Raw genomic sequence first — 23268 nt, 5'->3', positions numbered from 1 at the left:
CCCCCACCCACAAAAAAGCATCATTACATAGGTGTGATAAATGCCATGCAGTCGTAAAGCTCAGGATGGAAGAGACAAATAAGTTTGAAACAGGAATAGCAAATAACAACAAAAACAAGTTCCATACAACAATAACTTCAGCCAGCTCTCTACTCAAAACCAGAAACTCAGCTACAGCCAAACATTAAATCACCACAATTACACCAACAGCTACTAACATTCCTTGAATACAATTATTTTAGGAAAATAATGTTTTCCGTTCTCGCTACTTTCCATGAATTCATACAAACCAAGTGCTGTGTAAAGTCTGTAAAACTGTTGTCAAGCACTAGGGTGTGGACTACTGGCAGAAGCCTATCATGTGAAGACTGTGTGTGTGCTGTGTGTGTGCTGTGTATGTGTGTGTCTCTCGTTATTGACACCAGCTTTTCAAGTGTATTGACAAAATATGTGTGCCACGTCTTATTGACAGTTCTACCTTACAGACGTATTAAACCAAGCTGGCCCATACTTCTGTCGATGTGTGCAAACAAACACAGCCACAGTGACAATATCTTGAGTCCACTAACACACGGTATACATGTACATAGGTAAAAGTCGCAGTTATGTTTTTGTCAGTGTTCCAGTTCCAGTTAAGATGAAACACGGGATCAGTCAAGTTAGGTGAGTGAAGGTTTGTTTCTAAAAAATTGTTTATTGAAATACAGCATCAGACTGTGTAAATGAGATCTACATCAAAATATATTACTAGTGAGTCATTTTTATTGAAGAAAAAAAGAAATCTATGGAAGATATTGAATTATATATCTAAACAATGTGCAATAATTTCAACTTGTAATTAATAAAAATAATTTTGTAAACAAATTTAAACTTGTTTTATCTGTAGAAAAAAGAAGAAAAAAGCACATGCATCCAAATGTATGAACAATATCAAATAGCCTAAAATAAACCCTGAAAGAATTAAATACTATTGTAGAAAGAATAATTAAATACTATTGTGGAAAGAATATTTAAATACTATTGTGGAAAGAATAATTAAATACTATTGTAGAAAGAATAATTAAATACTATCGTGGAAAGAATAATTAAATACTATTGTGGAAAGAATAATTAAATACTATCGTGGAAAGAATAATTAAATACTATTGTGGAAAGAATAATTAAATACTATCGTAGAAAGAATAATTAAATACTATTGTGGAAAGAATATTTAAATACTATCGTAGAAAGAATAATTAAATACTATTGTGGAAAGAATATTTAAATACTATTGTAGAAAGAATAATTAAATACTATTGTAGAAAGAATAATTAAATACTATCGTAGAAAGAATAATTAAATACTATGGTAGAAAGAATAATTAAATACTATTGTGGAAATTGTTCTGTTTTAGTATTCTCACAATGGGTCAAACAGAAAACATTTTGCTGTTGTGATTAGAACAAGTGTAATCTGAGTGATAACCATAGTTTATTGTTTGTTTTCCTCTAGGGGTGCAACAATACGGTCAAAACCGTATTGTGATATATTGTGATATAACAAACTGTATTGCAATATAGTTGATATTATTTAAATTTAATATTTATGGGGTTTTTTTTTACTGAAAACAGAAGGCATAACTTTTTAATGATCTTTATTAGTTTCAGCTGTCAGGCTAAATGTTTTAGGCCATATTTTTATTTCTTAACACAATACTAGTCTACTAGAACACCGGTGTGATGGTGTCAAACTATTTATAAATTGTCACATTCAGAAATCCTTACTATCGGGCTTTTCCGAGGTTATTAGCCGAGGTATTTTGAACGATCCGAAGTAATCCGAGTTTAGTGAAAAACAGTGAAGTGTGATTCTCATTTGTTAGTTTATTTCTTTGAAGATGATAGCCGTAGCCGTATTCCAACGTAAATGAACAATGAATGATAATGTGTAAGTAACAAAACATTTATTTGTAATTATCGTTAACTACTGGCCTCGGTGGCGTCGTGGAAGGCCATCGGTCTACAGGCTGGTAGGTACTGGGTTCGGATCCCAGTCGAGGCATGGGATTTTTAATTCAGATACCGACTCCAAAAACTGAGTGAGTGCTCCGCAAGGCTCAATGGGTAGGTGTAAACCACTTGCACCGACCAGTGATCCATAACTGGTTCAACAAAGGCCATGGTTTGTGCTATCCTGCCTGTGGGAAGTGCAAATAAAAGATCCCTTGCTGCCAAGAGTAGCCCATGTAGTGGCGACAGCGGGTTTCCTCTCAAAATCTATGTGGTCCTTAACCATATGTCTGACATCATATAACCGTAAATAAAATGTGTTGAGTGCGTCGTTAAATAAAACACTTCTTTCTTTCTTTCTTTCTTTATCGTTAAGTGGTTATTTTCATTGGACTTTTAACACGTTTTGTTTAGAAGTTAGAACCAAGTATAACCGACCTATCACTTCGTATGCCAACAAGTAAGCCGACTATGCTGGACATGATTGTTACATTTCCTGTCATCACCAATTAATAAAATGATGTGGTTTTTGTTTGTTTGTTTGTTTGCCTATTTCAAGTTAAATAAGATACAAGGAAAGAAAAAAAAAAGCGTATAAAAATCGCGATATGCAAAACTGTACTGCAGTTCGTATCGAGCTGATCAATTATCGCAGTATACTGGTATACCGGTTTATCGTTGCAGCACTATTTTCCTTGTTGTAAGCTAGGTGAGCACTAAAACATTGATGAACACTGGTTAGGACAAAGCACTCACTGTCAAATGTTAAAGGTATAATGTAATTGCATAATCAAAATGAACAAGCAGATTTGACATTTTATCTGCGAATTGAGGTTATTTTTTTATTTTGAAAGTTTAAAAAAAAAAAATTGAGATGAAATTGACAATAATATATTAAATCCTTTTCTAAAAAAAATAAAAAATGTTTACAAATAAAAAATAAAATAAATAAAACATCAATATTTATAATTGAAGAAGAAATGCAAGATCACCAGTACACTTACTAACCTTTGAGACAGTAAGAAGTATCTGGGATTTGTTTTCAAACTTATATCCACCTAAGACTGAAGCACACTATTGTAAGCTCATACCTCAGCTATCTGGACTGTTTGTCTAAGGGGCAGGATATACCCCAGTGGTAAAGTGCTTGCCTGATGCGCAGTCAATTTAGGACCAATCCCCGTGGGTGAGCCTATTTATTTCTCATTCCAGCCAGTGCACCATGACTGGTATATGAAATTCTGTGGTATGTGCTATCCTGTCTGTGGCATGGTGCATATAAAAGATCCCTTTCTACTAATGGAAACATATAGTGGGTTTGCTAAGACTTATGTTTGACATCTAATAGCTGATGAATCAATGTGCTCTAGTGGTGTTGTTAAACAAAAGAAACTTTTTAATATGACCCTTCTAATACCTTCACCACTAAGTAAGCCAGTCTCTAAGTAATTCACTAGACCATATATACAGTAATTCTAAAGGTAATCTTACTGCAAAAGCTGTTTTCTTTGTATAAATTTAAAAGGTTTTTTTGGGGTGTTTTTTTTTTTTAATGACACCACTAGAGCACACGGATTCATTAATTATTGGCTACTGGATGTCAAACACTTAGTTTCTATGACAAGTAGTCTTTAGAGGAAACCTACAACATTTTTCCATTAGCAAGAACATTTTTATATGATCTTTCTAACAGACAGCCACAGGACAGCACATACCACTTTGTTAGTACAAGATCAAAACATAATTTTAAAAATAACCATAAAAAATAAGTAGGTCTACATGTAAATGTAAAGCAGTTTTCTGGTAGAACCATACAGTAATTTTAAACGTAACTTTACTGAATATAAAAGTCAGGTTGGTTTCTAGTAAGACCATAATGATATAAGTATTCTTTCTTTAAAAACTATACACCCAATTTCTTAGCAAGACCACAGAATTATAAATAGTCATTAAATATGCTAATTTAGTGACAAGCCTTACCGTGCTGCAGTTTTTTAACATCTACGCTACATGTATGGTTGAGTTCTAGTCAACAACCAAGTGAATGACACCATAGTGCTGGGATATGACCTTCCATTCAGCAAATGTGCTGCTACACAACCACCAAGGTAAAGTCCAGCATTGTGCGTCTTGTCACCAGTTTGTGTCAATTCATTCAGCAGTGAGCTGCAGCTGTTCACAGTGCCGGGTATTGATGGACGAACAACACACATGGAGAACTCACCAGCTCACTGAATTGCTCCACTTTGTGCAAATGTCACAATCAGCCACTGTGGTCTGCTCATTAGATGACGGAATCAGAAGCATTCAACATTCCACGACAACAAAACAGCTCGAGAGGTCAGTGAAATGATAACTTCATCCCATTGAAGACTAATTTTCTACCTGAACGAGCGCCAAGATACAGGTAAGCGAGATCACACTGGAGTCAGCGAATGTCGATTATTGACAATGTCGTGTTTACGGACGTCGGCGGGAAACACAACAGAGAGACATTGTTGAATGATCTGTAACAACGTGTTGACATGGTTTCATTCAGTTTCTACTCGATACAAGGATGAACCAAAATTCTTACCGATGGACTTTGAAACTTTTTAATTCCTGTACATGTATACATGTAGGTATTATTTAACTTTTTGTTTTACTGCATTTCAACACACATTTTATTTGCTCTTTAAAAAAAAAATAGATTGCACTATTTTTAAAAATTTAGTAGACATTCCTATGCAAAACATCTGATGATGTGTAACATTAAAAATTAAAATATTTATATGTATTTATAATAATATTTCACTATATTAAAACACTTCAATTTCGGTAAATGGTAATTTTTCATCATTTCGGAAAACATTCAGTCTACTTTGTGTTCATATTTTATGCAAAAAGAAGCTAAAATCATTAAATCTGATGCAAAACATTTGTGTGAGACAAGTAAAATTGAAGAATCCCAAGTCCAAAAGGACAGACAAGTTGAGAGTTACAGCCCTGCATGCCATGTGATAAGAAAGGTAGGAGTCCCTGCAGTGTAAGGTTAGTGTTACTACAAACTTGTGGTGTACTTTGATTTAACCTGTCTGTGTGTGTGTGTGTGTTTATACAGCATGTGTTCAATATACTGTGGTCATATCTCTGACATTCCAGTTGAGAAAACAATGCCCAATAAGCAACATAAACACAGGGCCATATGGAAGACATGTCTTGTTTGACTTGTGTCCCACACATACATGATGGTCAAGTGATCTGTAAAGTGCTTTATGTTTTCCTTGCCACCTTGTAAACAGAGCCCATGCAATGATACCTTGTAAACAGAGCCCATGCAATGATACCTTGTAAACAGAGCCCATGCAATGATACTGTTCAAGTACTGGTAAGGCCTTAATCAATTCCGCTTTTTTCACATGTATGTATGTATGTGATGCACATGAAAGAATTCTTCTTTTTATTTTTTATTAAACAATGCACTGAACACACTTTAATATATGGTCATATGGGTTGGACATATGGTTATGGACCACACAGATGACACAGAAAACATACTGCTGTTACTCCATGGGCTAATCTTTTTTTATTTAGCAGCAAAGGATCTTTTACATGCACAAAGGGACATATATAACATGACCTTTGTCATACCAGTTCTGAGGTATTAATTGGAAACGAGAAATAGCCCACTGACAAAGACTGATCCCACACCGATAGTGCATCAAATGAGTGCTTTACTATTGGGCTACATCCTGTCATGTGATGCGGGTGCACATTATACATGTATTGATGTGCTGCAAATGAAAGGAATGTGTACCAACATCATAGCATGTTGTTTATTTACTTAGTAACCTACATGTAATAATTAGCTATGTCTAACACTGGCCATTGTGCACACTATTGTCACTTCTTTCAGTTAGTAGCAAAATGTCTAACAACACCACTAGAACACACTGATTTCTTAATCATCAGCTACTGGGTGTGAACGATTTGGTAATTTTTATATATAGTCTTGGAGAGGAAACCTACTACATTTTTTCATCAGTAGCAAGGGATACTTTATATGCACCAACCTAGCTAGAACATACCACAGTCTTTGATAAACCTGTTGTGGTGAACTGGTTAGAAAGAGAAATATTTCAATGGGCACACCGACGGGGATCGATCCTAGATCGACTGTATATCAAGATAGTGCTTTACCACCGGGCTACGTCCCACCCTTCAAAATGTCTTTTACATGTTCTTGCCCACAGGCCACAATCTTTCATATAGCAGTTGTGTAGCATTGATCAGGGCTCGAAACGGCCTGTGGCCAGGTAGCCAAATGCGACCACTGTCCTGTTTAAATATTAAAAAAATAATGGTGTTAGTCGCCCAAATAATATTATGTGGGCTATCTTCTTTACAGCTGTAACATATGAACCACTATCAATATTTGTATTCCACATTAAAATCATGCTCGTGGTTCTCTTACCATAATTTGCCGACATCCAATTTATTTATTTTTGGGGGGGGGGGGGGGGGGGGCTACCATATTTTTGGGAGAGTTTCAATCCCTGTTGACTGGAACGGGAAAAGCTGTCGAACAATTGATGTGAACATTTCTAACACATAAACTACTTCCCACAAAACAGCACATTCCACAATGTTTTACATACCAGTCAAGGATCACTAGCTGGAATGGAAAATAACCTCATTGGGAAGGTCTACTGAGAGAAATCAATCGAGTATACACTGTACCACTGGCCTATTCCACTCCCTGTTTAACTTTTATATCTAACCACTGACAGAAGTCAGTCATGTGACCCGTTATAACTAAGATGTGCATTCTACCACTGGACTACACCACATCCCACTTAACTTTAAACTGTTATATATATATACACAATACACACACAGCATATACTGACACATAATACTACAACTACTGTATTATTACAACCATACTGATCATTCATTTTTCATCTCCATACCTTCGTTTAACCCACACTCACTTCTGTATCTACCCATGCTATGGTGTCATCACACATTCTCTCATTCAGTCATACATACATTTAACCCACACTCACTTCTGTATCTACCCATGCTATGGTGTCATCACACATTCTCTCATTCAGTCATACATATGTTTAACCCACACTCACTTCTGTATCTACCCATGCTATGGTGTCATCACACATTCTCTCATTCAGTCATACATATGTTTAACCCACACTCACTTCTGTATCTACCCATGCTATGGTGTCATCACACATTCTCTCATTCAGTCATACATACGTGCATGTTATTCATAAATGTGTACCAAATCCTGAATGAAACCCACAAAACTATACCTGTTTCCATGGTCATAACAAATATGCTGTGCACTTCCTCATGGAAGAGGAGCGAACCAGTGCATTGTAAATGAGTACCAGTCCACTATGAGAAGGCACTAGGCATGAAACCGTGGCTCACCCAACTCTCCAGAGCCAGTCAATACATATCGAACTGTTACAACAAACCACACTAATCCATTAGCTGGCTGTGTTGCATGTAGCCAGGCTATCTAGCAACCGAAGATTGTGTGTGGATATTATACAGGCTCAGGCATGTACCTAACTCAAACAAAGCACGAGGTTAATTTCTTTACAGATTGCTTTACAGGTTCAGGTTAATTTCTTTAATTGGCTCGTCTACAGGTCAGACAGGTAACAGGTATTTTCAAACAGGTATGTACTCAATGTTGAAGCAAGCTGTGAAATATCTAAATGATTTGCAGGTGTTACAAAACTTTGGTAATATCAGGTAATACACTATAATTCACCTCAATGTAATCAGCATAGTTGGGTGGTGTTGATATAGCCTAATGATAATCTACCTGGTTACACACTGTTTCTCCACTGGTATTACCTGTACGTTCCACATCATTGACTTCAATTACAGTAACAGTAAATATAGGTAAGTTAGTACCTTCTGATCATTAATAGTATAATCCATAGTGCTTTTATGTTGACTATCTGGATTTCTTCAAACTTATTATTAAAGAGGACTAGGTTTTTGTAGTGACATGGTAAACACTGACCAGTTGGAATCTTAACGTTCTATCATTAATAATGTGATGTAAAAGTAATATTTCCTTCATTACTGGTACACCAAAGACTACATTCTTTGAGACATTGGCTATGAGAATGTGATATAAAAGATCCTATGTTGTGTTTTGGTAGCAACCTGTGTCAGACTTTCTGCCATAAAATAATTTGATGGAACTGAATACAATTAAAGCGGGCCACACTATGTGATCTGGGTTTAAAGTGTTTTGGGATCTGTCCCTCTATTTCATACACTTTGACACAAAATGAACTCCAGTTACCTTACTATTGATCTACCCCAAATTACAATGTCACACCATTAATTGCCAGGATTTTAGTATACATGTATATTATTTTTACCTTACTATTGATCTACCCCAAATTACAATGTCACACCATTAATTGCCAGGATTTTAGTATACATGTATATTATTTTTACCTTACTATTGATCTACCCCAAATTACAATGTCTCACCATTAATTGCCAGGATTTTAGTATACATGTATATTATTTTTACCTTACTATTGATCTACCACAAATTACAATGTCTCACCATTAATTGCCAGGATTTTAGCATATATTATTTTACCCGTAGCACACTCTGACAAAAACCCTGTGTATGGTAGGCAGTAATGCACTAGCTTCCTCAACCAAGTGTTCAAAATAACCATATATTAGACACCAAACAGGAAATTTTGCTACTCACTACAGCATGTGCACACTCATTCCCAGCACAAAGACACCTATCTACTATATTCTATAGATAAAAGCAAAAACCAGGCTAGCAGGTACAGCTAGAATTTAGCTAAAGACTTCAATCAATTTTTTTTAAAAACATTAGATAACCTCAAAACATGAGTTAGTGCCAAAATAGCGAAATGAGCTTACCGCAGCTATATCAGTCTATGTATACATACATGTACATTGTCACTACACTGGTGTTTTAAGTCAGGGCTTAAGAAGCCATATATATACTCTGCCATCTGGCCCACTGAGCAAATGCAGCAGCAGCTGTTTTGCTGGGTATTTTTAACTTGATAGGTCTGTGAAATGTTAGCCCACTATTAGATATTTTGTGGAATAGTTCAGTGCTCTTCCTGTGCCATGGTTCCAGTGAGATGAAATGTAACTCACAGCACTTTCCCACAATGTGGGCAGAGGGGTCACACCCAGGCACCAGGTAGGTGTGTGCAGAATCACCCATTACTTACTAAGACATCTAATACTTGTAAAACATCACTAACATACTATACCACTTCAAAACGATTACTAGCTTATGGGATTATGATCAAAACTATTACATGTACACAATTCAGTGTTTGCTTTAAAACATTAAAATTCTCTTTTGATCTAGTTAACAGTAAAAGAGCCTTTTTGTTTAATGATACAGCTGTACATTGATTAATTAACCATCTGCTATTGGATGTCAAACATTTGATAATTCAGACACAAAGTCTTAGAGGAAACCTGCTATATTTTTCCCTTATCAGTAAGGGATCTTTTACATGAACCTTTCCACAGACAGGAGGCAGGCTTTCTGCTAGAGGGTAAAATAGGTATGGCACCATACCCAAAAACCTTTGCAGATTTTTTTTTTTTTTTAAAGTTAATCTTTGACAAAATTAATTACTCTTATCATTATTTTATGATTTTATTAAAACTAACCCTAAACTTAACACATTTTCTTTTTGGGGACTGTGGTTGCATTCAATTCCATAGCACCATACCCAAAATTTTCTTTCTGGTAGAAACACTGGGATGGGACATACCACAGCCTTTGATATACCAGATGTGGACAGGATTAATACAGTAAATAAGTGGGGGTGGAGCATTACAAAAATAATCAGGGCACAGTAAAAGATGGTATTTTCCAGCTTCAATAAAAAAGAGCATATTTTATAAATGAATAAGAATTCCACAGAATGAAATGTCTCACTACCAGAACGTTATTCTGTGTAGCTGTGTAGCATCCATAGGTGATTCTCTCAATGCATGTTCAAACAAATTTAAAAAAAAAAAAAAAAAAAGAAAACCAACAAAAAAAACCTAAAACAACCTCAAACAATTAAAATTTAATTTAGTAAATTTCATTTGATTGAAAATGCAGTCATAGATGGCACTATAAACCAAGTTTATTCGCAAGTGAGAGCTTTACCACGGAGCTACGTCCTGCTAGCTCATCGAGTGAGAGCTTTACCACAGAGCTACGTCCCCGCTAGCTCATCGAGTGAGAGCTTTACCACGGAGCTACGTCCCGCTAGCTCATCGAGTGAGAGCTTTACCACGGGGCTACGTCCCGCTAGCTCATCGAGTGAGAGCTTTACCACGGAGCTACGTCCCGCTAGCTCATCGAGCGAGAGCTTTACCACTGGGCTACGTCCCGCTAGCTCATCGAGCGAGAGCTTTACCACTGGGCTACGTCCCGCTAGCTCATCGAGCGAGAGCTTTACCACTGGGCTACGTCCCGCTAGCTCATCGAGCGAGAGCTTTACCACTGGGCTACGTCCCGCTAGCTCATCGAGCGAGAGCTTTACCACTGGGCTACGTCCCGCTAGCTCATCGAGCGAGAGCTTTACCACTGGGCTACGTCCCGCTAGCTCATCGAGCGAGAGCTTTACCACTGGGCTACGTCCCGCTAGCTCATCGAGCGAGAGCTTTACCACGGAGCTACGTCCCGCTAGCTCATCGAGCGAGAGCTTTACCACGGGGCTACGTCCCGCTAGCTCATCGAGCGAGAGCTTTACCACGGGGCTACGTCCCGCTAGCTCATCGAGCGAGAGCTTTACCACGGGGCTACGTCCCGCTAGCTCATCGAGCGAGAGCTTTACCACTGGGCTACGTCCCGCTAGCTCATCGAGCGAGAGCTTTACCACTGGGCTACGTCCCGCTAGCTCATCGAGCGAGAGCTTTACCACTGGGCTACGTCCCGCTAGCTCATCGAGTGAGAGCTTTACCACTGTGTAGAGTTTTTGCTCTGTTCAGCTGTTCAACTATAGACTATTTGATGTAACTGTGCTGAAGGATTTCAACACTTTTTCGGTTCTGTGCCTTGTGATCATGGGAACCCATCGGAAACTGTTTCTGTTGAATAGTCGTACTCGATATAATAATCATGGGAAACTGTTTTTAGGTTCTGTTGAATAGTCGTACTCGATATAATAATCATGGGAAACTGTTTTTAGGTTCTGTTGAATAGTCGTACTCCATATAATAATCATGGGAAACTGTTTTTAGGTTCTGTTGAATAGTCGTACTCCATATAATAATCATGGGAAACTGTTTTTAGGTTCTGTTGAATAGTCGTACTCGATATAATAATCATGGGAAACTGTTTTTAGGTTCTGTTGAATAGTCGTACTCGATATAATAATCATGGGAAACAAAATTTTGATTTCGTGATTTTACTGACACTGACACAAACGATCATTTCCATGAAATCCTAAGGTCTGTATTTTGGACACTAATTTAATAACTCCATAAAGAATATTTAGTAAAGAAATCACTACTATGCCCAACCAACTACAGGCAGACCAGCTTTACAGACGACTAGAGGTACAGGCACATGTATGTAGGTCACTTTATTATTGTTATTATTGAATCATATTTAAATACTAGTTTACTTTCTATCAGTGGGGTGAGGTGGTAGATAAAACCTAGTGGTATAGTACTCATTTGATGTGAGGTCGTCTAGGATCGATCCCCATTGGGATGTATCTCTTTCCAGTCAGTGCTCCACAACTCGTGTAGCAAAGGTCATGGTATATACTACCCTATATATGATGCATATAAAACACTTTGCTGCTAATCTAACGAGCTCTCAGCCTACTAAATTCTAAACCCATACGTAGCTCCCTACCTTTCCATATAGATCGACCATTCAAAATTGCGACTAAATTCCTTCATCAAAATGCACACCCATTCTCTTTGGCTTAATCCTACGGGACATTCCAAATTCCATAACACCATCCACCTGTTACCGGCTACAGTTGGACTGCTGGTGATCCCTTGCACCTGCTAGTGCAGGTTGTCTCCCCTCCTACCTACCCCACACCTTTCTGTCCTGAACGGACGAGCCGGCCCAGGATAGGTGTGCGCTACAACAGCTTGCTCTGAATGTGCACGTTAAACAATTCCATCCATCCATCCATCCAAAAGTGTAGCCCATGGCCCCATGACATGGTGACAACTGGTTTCCTTTCTCATTATCTATGTGATCCATAAAAATGTGTAGAATGTATTTTTCAAAAGTATTTTTTCCTTCTTTCTTCTATGAGCAGTGTAACATTTTTACCATTCATAACAGAATAAAAATAAATTCTATAACCACTCCTCATCACATTTTATGGGCTAACATAATATTGAGGATGATTGAAAACTTGGTCTAAATAGTGTGAGTACAAACCCACATCACAGGGATCTGTGATTTAATTCTGCTTTTTGTAAACCTATTAACAAAATGAAAGCAAGATCTATGACATAATTAAGCTTCATTAGTTATCATGATTACAAACATATTTCTAATGAACTAATTGTTGCTACAAAATTAAAATTCTAAATATGAAAGGTAAGATAACAAGAATTGTTCCTCAATGCATTACCTCATTGAAAATACAGAAGGAAAAGAGTAATAAATAAATAAATAAATAAATAAACGACAAATAAATATATTAAATAATTAAATAAAATTCTGACCTCTTTATTATTTTTTATATTTAAATGCAAACAAGTTCACATTAAATGGCTGTTTCTAATGTGCATGTATATGAATTAGTATTTACCGTTCTTTGTTTACCCCCAAAATGACTTGACTTTACAACACATACATGAACATAGATACACCATATTCCATACAAAAATAGATAGCAGTTCATGTGTACCTGTGTTTTGGTACACTGTGACCGTAACCATGAAGACTGGATGGAGGTAGCACAAGTACAAGAAAGTTGTGATTGTTTCTTTATGTTAATAGCAACATTTTTGTTAACTTAAGAAAACTCATACTGTTTCTCCATTAATTTTTTTTACTGCCCATTCCCTTCACCCCCCACCACCTGTTATTTAAAATTTAATTACTAATTACTGCCCTGTACACCGAGCTAAGTGCTGCCCCGCCCTGAACTCCACCCCAAGTGCCGTACTCACCATCACCGTCGTTAGAGGACTGGTTACCCATGGGTGCTAGGATTACATCATAGAGTAGCAGCAGCACTAATACACTGAAGAAACCTATCACAAATGCCAAATGCTGAGCCAGATGCCAAAAACCTGCACACATACGTATAACCTTTCTATGCAGACATACTCCGTGTTAGTGTGCCACGAGAATCAATTTGTTGTGATCACTCAGCCTTGAAGACTTGAAAACTCAACTTGAAATCTCCGCAAGGATGTTCTCTAATGAGTACTTCCTGTTTGGTTTATCCTGTCCAGTGTTATGTCACAATAACTCTATGTTAGTCATAGGACATGTGCTCTTCACCAGATGACATTTTTATATAGAAGACAACAATGTTTAACAGACAACACTGTGTAGTAGATGACACTGAATAGCAGACAGCACTATAATAGACCACATTCTATAGAAGTTGACACTGTACAAGATGACATTATATAGCAGGTAACAGTCTATAGCAGACAACAGTTTATAGCAGATGACAGTCTAAAGCAAATGATGGTCAAAAGCAGACAACATTCTATAGCAGATGACAGTCTAAAGCAAATGATTCTCAAAAGCAGATAACATTCTATAGCAGACGACATTCTATAGCAGACACTGTTCTATAGCAAATAATACTCTAAAGCAGACGCCATTCTACAGCCACCAATACCCATATAACAGATGCTATTCATACAGAAGACGACACAGAGAACAGTGCTGCAAGCTGACACTTGTTGTCAATAGAAACTTATTATAGATTTATATTATTTTCTATAGTGTGTGGACAGGAAACATCTGTTGCAGATAGATGTGGAGAATAGCTCAGTTTTATAGATTTTTGCTTATTAATGTTTTTATGTAACACTACTCTGAATGGTTTGTTTACAATGTTTTCAGACATGAGGATAATATTTCATCAAGCTTTTCTCGACCTGGATAACATCGGATAAAACATATGAAGATGTGGATAGATCAACAAAATGGTATGTACTGTCTTTAAATTAATTTATAATGAAATAATTTAATTATGTACTTGTTTATTTGCCTCAGGGCAATGTGCACTGGCTGTTTTACATTATGAGGTAAACATATCGCACATGACCTACAGTTTACAGATCTATGTGTACAGTGAAACTCCTGTAAACTCTGTCAACAAAGCAAACGGCTCTGTTCAGAAAGGTTTTGGAACTGAAAAAGGAGCACACTAAAACAAGGCTGTTCACTACTGATATGAAAAAGGTGCATTCTTGTAAGTACAAGATAAATTGCTTTTAAAAGAATGTTACACAATTAAATATCTCGCCTACCATCAACTGGTTTGCTGTAAAATGTTGCATTTCTAAAATGTTTCTTTATTCTCATGTAAAATTCATAATTAATATATTAAAACAACAACAAATATAATTTTCAAATAATTATATTTAAAGAAATTACATATTTGCAGTTTCGGGTATATTTGTATTAAGTATGCCATTTTTCTTTATTCTTTGACTATACTTACTATTTAAAGTTAAAGGTGTTTTTTTTAATAACACCACTAGAGCATACTGGTTTATTAATCATCAGTTATTGGATGTCAAACATTTGGTAATTTTAGTCTTAAGAGAGGAAACCTGCTACATTTTTCCATTAGTAGAAAGAGATCTTTTATATGCACCATTCCACAGGATAGCACATACCATGGCCTTTGATGTAGCAGTAGTGGTGCACTGGCTTGATTAAGAAATAGCCCAATTAGACCGATGGGCCCACCAACGGGAATCAATCCTAGACCAAGGACACAAAATGCAGGTGTATTACCACCAGGCTACGTCCTGCCTTATAATCACTATTTATGTCCCAACAAAACTTAGTTCAAGATGCATATTAAGGTAACATGTCTAAATGGGACAAACATCAAATGTAGTATTTATGTCCCAACAAAACTTAGTTCAAGATGCATATTAAGGTAACATGTCTAAATGGGACAAACATCAAATGTAGTATTTATGTCCCAACAAAACTTAGTTCAAGATGCATATTAAGGTAACATGTCTAAATGGGACAAAACTTAGTTCAAGATGCATATTAAGGTAACATGTCTAAATGGGACAAAACTTAGTTCAAGATGCATATTAAGGTAACATGTCTAAATGGGACAAAACTTAGTTCAAGATGCATATTAAGGTAACATGTCTAAATGGGACAAAACTTAGTTCAAGATGCATATTAAGGTAACATGTCTAAATGGGACAAAACTTAGTTCAAGATGCATATTAAGGTAACATGTCTAAGTGGGACAAAACTTAGTTCAAGATGCATATTAAGGTAACATGTCTAAATGGGACAAAACTTAGTTCAAGATGCATATTAAGGTAACATGTCTAAATGGGACAAAACTTAGTTCAAGATGCATATTAAGCCAATTTAAGGTAACATGTCTAAATGGGACAAACATCAAATGTAGTATTTATGTCCCAACAAAACTTAGTTCAAGATGCATATTAAGGTAACATGTCTAAATGGGACAAAACTTAGTTCAAGATGCATATTAAGGTAACATGTCTAAGTGGGACAAAACTTAGTTCAAGATGCATATTAAGGTAACATGTCTAAGTGGGACAAAACTTAGTTCAAGATGCATATTAAGGTAACATGTCTAAATGGGACAAAACTTAGTTCAAGATGCATATTAAGGTAACATGTCTAAATGGGACAAAACTTAGTTCAAGATGCATATTAAGGTAACATGTCTAAATGGGACAAAACTTAGTTCAAGATGCATATTAAGGTAACATGTCTAAATGGGACAAAACTTAGTTCAAGATGCATATTAAGGTAACATGTCTAAATGGGACAAAACTTAGTTCAAGATGCATATTAAGGTAACATGTCTAAATGGGACAAAACTTAGTTCAAGATGCATATTAAGGTAACATGTCTAAATGGGACAAAACTTAGTTCAAGATGCATATTAAGGTAACATGTCTAAGTGGGACAAAACTTAGTTCAAGATGCATATTAAGGTAACATGTCTAAATGGGACAAAACTTAGTTCAAGATGCATATTAAGGTAACATGTCTAAATGGGACAAAACTTAGTTCAAGATGCATATTAAGCCAATTTAAGGTAACATGTCTAAATGGGACAAACATCAAATGTAGTATTTATGTCCCAACAAAACTTAGTTCAAGATGCATATTAAGGTAACATGTCTAAATGGGACAAAACTTAGTTCAAGATGCATATTAAGCCAATTTAAGGTAACATGTCTAAATGGGACAAACATCAAATGTAGTATTTATGTCCCAACAAAACTTAGTTCAAGATGCATATTAAGGTAACATGTCTAAATGGGACAAAACTTAGTTCAAGATGCATATTAAGCCAATTTAAGGTAACATGTCTAAATGGGACAAACATCAAATGTAGTATTTATGTCCCAACAAAACTTAGTTCAAGATGCATATTAAGGTAACATGTCTAAATGGGACAAAACTTAGTTCAAGATGCATATTAAGGTAACATGTCTAAATGGGACAAAACTTAGTTCAAGATGCATATTAAGGTAACATGTCTAAGTGGGACAAAACTTAGTTCAAGATGCATATTAAGGTAACATGTCTAAATGGGACAAAACTTAGTTCAAGATGCATATTAAGGTAACATGTCTAAATGGGACAAAACTTAGTTCAAGATGCATATTAAGGTAACATGTCTAAATGGGACAAAACTTAGTTCAAGATGCATATTAAGCCAATTTAAGGTAACATGTCTAAATGGGACAAACATCAAATGTAGTATTTATGTCCCAACAAAACTTAGTTCAAGATGCATATTAAGGTAACATGTCTAAATGGGACAAAACTTAGTTCAAGATGCATATTAAGGTAACATGTCTAAATGGGACAAAACTTAGTTCAAGATGCATATTAAGGTAACATGTCTAAGTGGGACAAAACTTAGTTCAAGATGCATATTAAGGTAACATGTCTAAATGGGACAAAACTTAGTTCAAGATGCATATTAAGGTAACATGTCTAAAATGGGACAAAAAACTTAGTTCAAGATGCATATTAAGGTAACATGTCTAAATGGGACAAAACTTAGTTCAAGATGCATATTAAGGTTTAAGGTAACATGTCTAAATGGGACAAAACTTAGTTCAAGATGCCCATATTAAGCCATTTAAGGTAACATGTCTAAATGGGACAAACATCAAATGCAGTATTTATGTCCCAACAAAACTTAGTTCAAGATGCATATTAAGGTAACATGTCTAAATGGGACAAAACTTAGTTCAAGATGCATATTAAGCCAATTTAAGGTAACATGTCTAAATGGGACAAACATCAAATGTAGTATTTATGTCCCAACAAAACTTAGTTCAAGATGCATATTAAGGTAACATGTCTAAATGGGACAAAACTTAGTTCAAGATGCATATTAAGCCAATTTAAGGTAACATGTCTAAATGGGACAAACATCAAATGTAGTATTTATGTCCCAACAAAACTTAGTTCAAGATGCATATTAAGGTAACATGTCTAAATGGGACAAAACTTAGTTCAAGATGCATATTAAGGTAACATGTCTAAATGGGACAAAACTTAGTTCAAGATGCATATTAAGGTAACATGTCTAAGTGGGACAAAACTTAGTTCAAGATGCATATTAAGGTAACATGTCTAAATGGGACAAAACTTAGTTCAAGATGCATATTAAGGTAACATGTCTAAATGGGACAAAACTTAGTTCAAGATGCATATTAAGGTAACATGTCTAAATGGGACAAAACTTAGTTCAAGATGCATATTAAGCCAATTTAAGGTAACATGTCTAAATGGGACAAACATCAAATGTAGTATTTATGTCCCAACAAAACTTAGTTCAAGATGCATATTAAGGTAACATGTCTAAATGGGACAAACATCAAATGTAGTATTCTTCACTTTAGCACTAACAATTGTGCTACTGGTTTGTTACAAAGTACTGTAATACAGGATGACAAATGAGTTACATTTTAGTTGGGGGTTTTTAAACTTCATTTGTGATATCCATACACATGTGCAGCTAGACTCAGGTTTCTCTAATCTGTACAACGTGTATAATCTATAGTGAGCTAAATGCAAAAAACAAACCTAGAGCCAACAAATACTAATGATGATGAGAAAATAACACCCATATGAAAATCAGTTTTAATTTGTGTTACATGCATCGCGATGAACATGAACACACAGGTGCCACTAAGATAGGCCCTCATCTAACCTGGGATATGAGAGGTTTTTCCACCATCAGAAATCTGCCCAAGTCACTAATAATAAAAACATAACAGAACCCTGCACTTGTTGTAAACATCACTGACAGACTAAACCAATATACATGTATAGAAAAGCTGGATATGATCTCTTTAACAGGCTTTCTGCCAGAGGCATATATTATTTTTTTAGGTTGACTTTTTGACAAAATTTATTACTCTCATCATTACTGTATGATTTTCTTAACCCTATCCCATCTTCTTTCTGGGGGAAGGTCTCTATCCCCAGTTGACTGTGGTTGCATTCAATTCCATAGTGCCATACCCCAAAATTTCTTTCTGGCAGAAACACTGCTTAACTAAATAAATGACACAACCTACAAGTGAACGGAGTAAAACTAGTTTCAGAGGAAACCCCTATGACAGAGAGGATGTACTTTAATGATATCAGTATGACACCACAACTCAATGAACAACTGTACTATACCGCACCGTCATCTCAAATACTGAGTGTGTTCAGGAGGCTCACTTCATGTGGTTGCTTGCTAAACTGGTTTTTGTGTCTAGCATTAACTGAATGTGATAGGATAGAATAGGATGGAGACCAATCAAACAGTTTGTGAGTGTTCACCCTCCTGAACAAGCCACTGATAAAGACCGATACTGAGCCTATGTTACAAGGTATTCAGCTTTTGTGTTGCAAATCAAACACATCTGGAGCTACTACCAATAACAGAATGATCACAAACAGGATGAATTTACCAACCTTGATGATTTAGGCAAGGTGTACATAACATAAAATTTAGGTGGATTTTAAACCATTCACATTACTTACATCTTGTTGAACATATTAGTCCAAATACTAATACTGTTTATTGCCTATTACACATAACTACCTAGTGTCAACGCCTTCAAGCAATTCAAATGTATTAATTAATTAGTGTGGGCATGACATTAAAGAATCCAGCCCATCGGTAGTCACGCCCCCACCCCCCATCCCACATTGATGTGTGCTAGTATTTAGAAGTTTATTTCAATTCAAATGTATTAATTAATTAGTGTGGGCATGACATTAAAGAATCCAGCCCATCGGTAGTCACGCCCCCACCCCCCATTGATGTGTGCTAGTATTTAGAAGTTTATTTCAATTCAAATGTATTAATTAATTAGTGTGGGCATGACATTAAAGAATCCAGCCCATCGGTAGTCACGCCCCCACCCCCCCACCCCATCCCACATTGATGTGTGTTAGTATTTAGAAGTTTATTTCACTCCAAATAGCCACTGTTTATTGATTGTTTATTTAGATGTTTATTTCACTCCAAATAGCCACTGTTTATTGATTGTTTATTTAGATGTTTATTTCACTCCAAATAGCCACTGTTTATTGATTGTTTATTTAGAAGTTTATTTCACTCCAAATAGCCACTGTTTATTGATTGTGTATTTAGATGTTTATTTCACTCCAAATAGCCAGTTTATTGATTGTTTATTTAGAAGTTTATTTCACTCCAAATAGCCACTGTTTATTGATTGTTTATTTAGATGTTTATTTCACTCCAAATAGCCACTGTTTATTGATTGTTTATTTAGAAGTTTATTTCACTCCAAATAGCCACTGTTTATTGATTGTTTATTTAGAAGTTTATTTCACTCCAAATAGCCACTGTTTATTGACTGTTTATTTAGATGTTTATTTCACTCCAAATAGCCACTGTTTATTGATTGTTTATTTAGAAGTTTATTTCACTCCAAATAGCCACTGTTTATTGATTGTTTATTTAGAAGTTTTGGGGATTTTGGATGGTGTAGCTTGTTGTTATGTTTGTTTGATTAAACATTTATTATATGATCTGGGGCCTAATTCACAAAGGTCTCTTTGGCTCTGCTAGACAACAAAACATCCTCTTTGCAATTCTTTTAGCATTGCACTGTGAGATCGCAAAGTTGCGAGAGTATAGTGAATTAGGCCCCTGGTGTATAAAGGGCATTAATAAGTGATATCCTGCCGTGGGAAAGATCCATACAGAGACATCCTTGTTTTCATTTTAAAGTTATTATTTTCAATTAATTCTTGTTACACATCATGTCATGCTGTCTTATTGTTCAGCTCCCCGGTAGCTCTTAAAAGAGAAGTCAGTATACTGCCATTGTAAGCAATGGTCTGTCTCAGTGCTAATACAACTTTTAAAGTCTTCACTCTAGTCTTTCAAAGCCTCAACCATACAAACAGCATGTCCAGAAAGTCTCTACACTGCTACAAAGTTTTGGGTCTGGACTTTTGTAACTTTTAAAAGCAAGAGTCCCAATAAGAAAAAAACATCTACATGTTATCTTGACAAGCACAGGCATCCATTCTTTGCATGTTTTATTTGATCATCTGCTCAGTAAAACATTAATTCAGAAGTTAAAGTGCTGTGCCAGATGTATGATGTATTGAGCTATATCAATCAAGATATTATTTAATATGATTATTAAAAAAAATAAAAAAATGTAAACAAATTATATACCGGTATATTTTCCATTTAAAAATATTCCCCTCAAAAACAGAACCAGCTGAATTTGTTTAGGGAATTTCCGTAAGATTTGATCCGTGACGTCACGAAGGGAACTCCTTTCGATAGTCAGCGCCATTGTTCATTGCTTCTTTTGTGTTTATTATGGTTAAACGGCGTGTTGTTGGTGGCTGTAGCAATACAAAACCCGATAAATTTAGTCTTCATGCATTTCCTAGTAATGTTGCTGTGAGAAAGCTGTGTGTGAATTTGATTAAAAAACGTGGAAATACTGGACAGGAAGAAAATGCTGGAGACCGTTGCGACAGCAGACACTTTAGTTTCGATTCTTCCAAACTGGCTTGTCGGCTTAAGCGAGATATGGGAATACCATGTGTTATGGCTTTTAAAAAAAGATGCCGTACCAACAATTTTTCTGTGACACAAAACAAATGACAACAAGCCGACGCCATCCACACCTAAACGACCTTGGGGTGCATATCGTCAATGTCCCAAATTGCGTTATGCTTTCAACTCCGGTCAGTTTGTTTTCTCATGCACGGTTCGTGCAATCATCAAGATCCGATTTGTTGTCGTTTGCATCTCGTTCATTTGTGAGATTTTTCTTACAGTTCGAGAACATTAAAACAATAAAGTACAGACAAGTAACTATAGCCTAGTCCGTCCCATCCTACAAAAATGTAGGGTTTTTTTGGTCAAAAAAAAGAAAAGAAAAAAAAAAAAAAGTTAATTTTGTATGCATCTTAAAAAACAATCGGCTCAGAAATAAATGACTTGTAAATTCCATAGTATGAAAAAAGGTGTTCCCTGTAAAACAGACTATGAATACATTAAATTAATTTTACTATACCTCCCACAGAGAAAACCTTTTTTTATACTATGGAATGTGCTATAAGTTATTTATTTCTGAGCAGACTGTTTTCACAACTGCACACAAAAAATAGTATTGTTTTGTTATTTCCAAAACACTTTTACTTTTTTTTTTTTTATACGTCAAACTAAACTGAAATTATTCACAAAAAAACCCCATCTTTATAGAGGGATGGGACGGACTAAAAGTCGTTTTTGTTTATTTCTTAAAATTACCGATATCGGGTCCACTTGACTCGTAGAATTCAAGAGTTATTTATCGTCTTTTCTACTACATCACAAGTATTAGAACATACAGTGTAGCAAAATAATTCGCATGAAAAGCTAAAGAACAAAACAAGAATAAAAGTTGTAAATTAGTGGTAAGGTGTCTCCACGACCATTTTCATCGTCATCTGTCAGGCCGGTGGTTCGTCGGAAGATGTTCCAGGTTCAAACTGATAAGGCATTATTTATTGTGTTGCACACATATTAGTCCAGTCGTCATTACTACACTATTCATCATCGAAAGAAGAATCGCATGATCAAGCTTGGCAGTCGCTGTCGGTCCCACTTTCGCTTGTGCTGGAAGTCATCTCGTGGTAGGTTTCTGTGAAGCGCGTTCCCTTCGTGATGTCACGGCTATTTACAGGCAAATGTTTTTACCGAGAATTTTACTTGGTCGTTTCTGGCAGTGTTCTACGGGAGTGATGTTTTGATACTTTTATGGGGCATTTTCGTAATTATTGATTTTACGGTGTAAAATATGATTGCAATGAATTAAGAAAGCATTTAATTGTGGAATTTGAAATTTTAGTGTATGGTCTGGCACAGCACTTTAATACTAAGGCATCCATTCTTTGCATGTTTTATGTTACCATGTGCTTAGTAAAACATGAACTCAGAAGTTAATACTAAGGCATCCATTCTTTGCATGTTTTATTTTATCATGTGCTTAGTAAAACGTTACTCAGAAGTTAATACTAACAAATAATCATTGTACCATGCTCAGGTTGTTTTCCCATTGACAAAAGTGTGCCATAAACCTGTATAACTGCACACTTTTTAAACCTCACTTTTCACTAATGAATGAATGAATGTTTAACAACACCCACAACAAAAATACACATCGGCTATTGAGTACCACTTCCCACTTCATAACCACGCCACTCAACATCACCTTGGGGCTTGATACAAGTCAGTCACTGCATAAACTTACTTTGACATGGAAAGTATATTTTTAATAGCTCTATTACCTAAACACTGGATGCACATTTTTTCTTTAGAAGACTGATGTTACAGAAATCCAACTGCATTCATGCGATTCTCAGTTATAAAGGGAAAATTATGGCAAACATACAGAAATCAAATTTTCATACAACACAAGCACACGAAACATGTTCTAAGGGTGGATTCTGGTCAGTGGATTTAATTGTCTCTGAATATGGAGGGTGGGATTCCCAGAGAATATG

At 35.9% G+C, this 23268-nt stretch overlaps 1 protein-coding gene across 1 annotated transcript in view; it reads right to left on the bottom strand.

The window, feature by feature from the left end:
* LOC121383887 (transforming acidic coiled-coil-containing protein 3-like) overlaps positions 1 to 23268 on the bottom strand; it is a 67715-nt gene that overhangs the window by 35369 nt on the left and 9078 nt on the right. The window lies entirely within an intron of this gene.

This window comes from Gigantopelta aegis, chromosome 10 (genome assembly GCF_016097555.1).
Source record: "Gigantopelta aegis isolate Gae_Host chromosome 10, Gae_host_genome, whole genome shotgun sequence".
NCBI classification, from domain to species: Eukaryota; Metazoa; Mollusca; class Gastropoda; order Neomphalida; family Peltospiridae; genus Gigantopelta; species Gigantopelta aegis.
The sequence above is the reverse complement of the archived record's forward strand: the minus strand, read 5'-3'. Positions and strand labels throughout refer to the sequence as shown.